Genomic DNA, 4575 nt, shown 5'->3' with positions numbered 1-4575 from the left:
AACAATTTTGTAAAATCTGTATTGATCTTCTCTATCAATATATATTTTAAATTTGAAAATTGTGTTTGTATTCATCCCCCCCCTCTACAAACTGTTTAGTATTCTTGTAGACCCTTTTGGGACCAACATAGAGATTCATTGTGATCGACGAGATTTGCACATTGCCATGTCATGAAACAAAGTAGTGAAACCGAAGTCATCGTACAGTTTGAGCAAACAAGTAAAACAAATGTGTGCATGGTTGAAGAAGTTGAAGTTTCCAGATGGGTATGCTTCTAATATAGGGAGTTGTGTGAACCTAGAAGATTATATAGCTTTTATAGCTTCAAGAGTCATGATTGTCAAGTGTTTATGCAACGATTGCTTCATATTGTTTTATGAAAGATGATACCAACTTCGATATGGGATGCAATAACGGATTTGTGCATATTCTCTCGTGTGATATGTTCAAGGGTGTTACACATAGATGACTTGGTTCCATTGCAAACAAGTATTGTTCAAACAATTTGCAAGTTGGAAAAGGTCTTTCCATGGATTCTTTGATTCAATGGAACACCTTGTGATACATTTGAGACGTGAAGCTATAAATGGTGGTCCGGTCCAATATAAGTGGATATGTCTCTATGAGAGGTGAATCCCTAATTTTACTAAAATCTAATACAATATATTCATATAGAACACTATTTCTGTCCCTGACATGTATTTCATTGCTTATTTAGGAAGCTTGGGTCATTGAAGAGAACGGTTCAAAACAAAGCAAAGGTTGAAGGCTCTATCGTTGAGTCATACCTTGTAAATTAACTTTCTACCTATTGCTCCCTCTATTTTGATCCAATAATAGAAATAAGACATATACGTGAGTCAAGGGACTTTGCCCCGAATATCCCAAGTTATTCGGAAACCGACGATCGGTTAAGCATATTCAAGGTCCCATCTCGTCCATTATTCACAAATGGTGGAAAACAAGTAATCTTAAATGAATATGACCTAGAGACTATCCATAGATATGTCTTGTTCAACTGTGTAGAAGTTCAACCTTTCCGGTCCACCTTTGATGAAAAGATTCGACAAACATAACTGAATATTAATGATGTTGAACTTGATAGAATCCAGGAGAAGAGGTTTGCTGACTGGTTCTCGCACCATGTGAGTATATATATATATATATACACACACACACACATATATATATATATATATATATACTGACCACTGGTATTAATATACAGAATGCAATGACGTACGTTATGTGTTTCTTACGTGTGGCCTTCTTTTATAGGTCATGTTCGAGTTAAACGACTCAAATGAACAATTGAAACTTCTAGCATGTAGATCAGGCCGTTATGCCAGTACGCATCAGGGATACTTTGTGAACGGTTAAAAGTTCAATACGGTAACTCATTGATCTGGACGAGTTACCTATAATAGTGGTATTTGTGTCAGAGGGTCCTGTTATGACGAGTGTGAGTCTGACTTATATAGAATGTTAGATGATGTTATAGTGGTGGAGTATTATGGTTCAGTGCGATAGATAGTTATCATGTTCAAATGAACTTGGTTTGATACTGCCTCGGGGGTTAGAGTTGAAGATATCAAATATAAGTCTATACTTAGATCCGATGACCCGTTCGTTCTAGCATCAACGGCAGAATAAGTCTACTATACTTCATATTCTTCGATGACAGGATTTTAAAGATCCTGCGAGGGATCAACGAGGGATTATTCTATTTTTCTTATTTTCTCATTTTTTATGTATTATATGTACACATGTTTATGTGTAGGTGTCATATGTATACATGTATATATGTTATACGTATTTTTGTGTTTCGGTTGCTAACCGCCGATGTATGTTATATGTATATATATCCATCGGCCGTGTTACCAACATATGTATACACAATGTGTATGTATATGTTGGTTGCTAACCACGATTGGATCTATGTTTATATTGTTGAAGATACATGTATCGGATGTCGTATATATGTTTAAATGTATTTGTCCTTGCAAATATCTAGATAATGTGTGTGTTATATGTACACATGTGCATTCCTGCGCCCCAACCCGCGTCCCCACGTCCGCTTTTCTCCACCCGAAACCCAAGAAGTTGGCTTTGCCAACACAACATTAGGGTCGTCCCCTTCATTCTATATTGACCCCGGCTGAACTTGCTTTTTGGGAAGCCCATCCCCACCATGCTCACGGCCCTGCTGGCCTACTAGTGGTAGTTTGAATGATCCCTTGTAGATCAGCGAGAGAACTGGTTTTTGGCAATTCCCTCATTGATTCATCGCTGATTAATGAGAGTTTTTCCCGTCACTAATACTTTTTTTTATTAACTTGGATATCCAACCCGCTATGCGAGCCGACTAATCCCAGGGCAACCACTTGCTTTACAGATAGCCCGGAGTCACCGCATTTGAATCTCCGTGGCCACAAGGGGATTTTATTCCCCCTTGGATTTGAACATGGGACCTCGTGGTACTTTTGACCTTTGAAGTCAAGCTCAAACTAATCAGACACCACACTTATGGTTCGTCACTGATACTTTATTTTCTAATAGTGGTGGTTTTCATTGATATATATAATTACACTTAATTGGATCTTATATTTATATATTTCATTTAATTAAATAAATGAAAATGGGTATATTAGTTGAGATGTGATTGTGAATAAAAGAAGTCCATGTTATGTTTGTGTTGTGAATATGGATGGATCTTTCACTCACATGGCAGTCGCTGTATGCTTAGTTGAGAGTTGGCCTACGCACATTAAAGAGAGGTCCACAAACATGACTTCCATCAAAACTTTCCAAATATAAAAAAAATCCTTTCTTTTTCGTCCCACATTTTTCTTCTGAAATCGACGTTATTTTCCTTTTCTTTCCCTTCTTACAAAAACCTGATAACGGAATTTTTTTCTTTTCTCCCGACTTTCGTTCTCTTTTTCTCGTAAAGAAAACTCGGTAAATAGTTGAATAAGTAGAGAGCAAAATAATATAAGATTGTTTTAAAGATAAATTCATACTCATCTTGATTGAGTCGACATCCTTACTTACCGGGTAAGACTCTCTATCCTTTTCATTGTTCTTACCCGGTAAGATTCTTGGCGTTTCTCATGTTCAATCAATAAGAAAATTTATCCAGTAAGCACTTACCAAATAAGTGTTTAGTAAACAGTCCTTTATTATTATTGTTTAAAAGTAGAGTTCGAATTAAAAGAAAGAACTTCCAACTACGTGGGCTCTGTTTACTGGGCCTCATGAATGGACTCTTCCTTTTGGGCCTCATGATTTTAGCCATCTTTTGGGCCTACTACCATTTTAGCCATTGTTTGAGCTACTTGTCCTCTTAGGCCTTAGAGGCTGTCCCACTTAAGCCGGTTAATAACTTGTATGGCTTATTAAGTACTCATACATGGTTATTCGTTTTTGGCTTATTTGGATAGTTGATGGTTCAATTGGTCAGCCTGAAAAAGGAAGTCATATAGATTAAGCCATTTTCATCCCTTTTTACTCCATATTTGCCCTCCTCATTTTTCATGTTTTATCCTGTATCCATCTTCTCACCATACACGCTCCTCCCTTATCCACATGAGAGAGGCAAATTTGAAAAATGTTATCGAAGTCCAAAGAAAAATCATACCAACAAAACCCATATCGTAAAGGTCAAGATTTTTAATTTAGGGTCTCAGGTAAAGTTCTAATGAGAACAATAACATATTCGTATTAAGATATTATCGAAGGTGAAACCTGTAAGGTGGTGGTGGCGGTGTCAAAGCTGCTACTCCCTCTCTCTCTCTCTCTCTCAATGTCTCCATTGACTTCTCTCTCTCTCTCTCTCTCTGTTTTTGAGGTTACAGTGTAATTTAAGTTTTTGATTGAAGGTTAAATTTAGTATTTGTATCACAAATCTTTTGGACTGAAATTGTACTTTTATGCAAATTTCTTATTATTCTTCATTGTTCATATGGATTTTTCTATGTTGTTCATGTGAAGAAGATATGAAATTGTAGTTTTATACAAAATCATTTGTTCAACATATTCATAAGACAGTTATTTTAGTAGGGGTAAAACAATCTTTTTTTGTAATGCATACTTGTTATTTAACATCACAACCAAACAACAATTTAACTTAAATCTTACAAACAACTACATCCACACAAACATCTTAGGCCATACAGGACTTAATGAAACGCCAACCAAACAACATGTTAGTGTTATTATAATAAGTGAAACTCAAATGATCAACTTCTTAGAACTTCTTAAAATATATAAAAAGTAAATTACAAATTTGGTCCTAAGGTTTGTCATTTATTGTGGAATTGGTCCTTTATCTTCATTATCACAAAGACCCTCCACTTATGCAATTTGTATTGGAGTTGGTCCCTTGTAGTAATAGTTGTTTATCACAAAGTATTTAGATCTATAAAATTAAACAAATATAATAAAAAAGTATTTACATTTACAAAAAATTACTTAAATTTAAAAAAGATTTTTGATAAAATTTATTTTAATTAAAATTAAAATATATTTTGTTAGTGATTTATTTTAATTAAAATTAAAATATATTTTGTTAG

The sequence above is a fragment of the Cynara cardunculus genome (assembly GCF_001531365.2).
Source record: "Cynara cardunculus var. scolymus isolate 2C chromosome LG 1, CcrdV1, whole genome shotgun sequence".
NCBI classification, from domain to species: Eukaryota; Viridiplantae; Streptophyta; class Magnoliopsida; order Asterales; family Asteraceae; genus Cynara; species Cynara cardunculus.
This window is presented reverse-complemented; position numbering follows the sequence as displayed.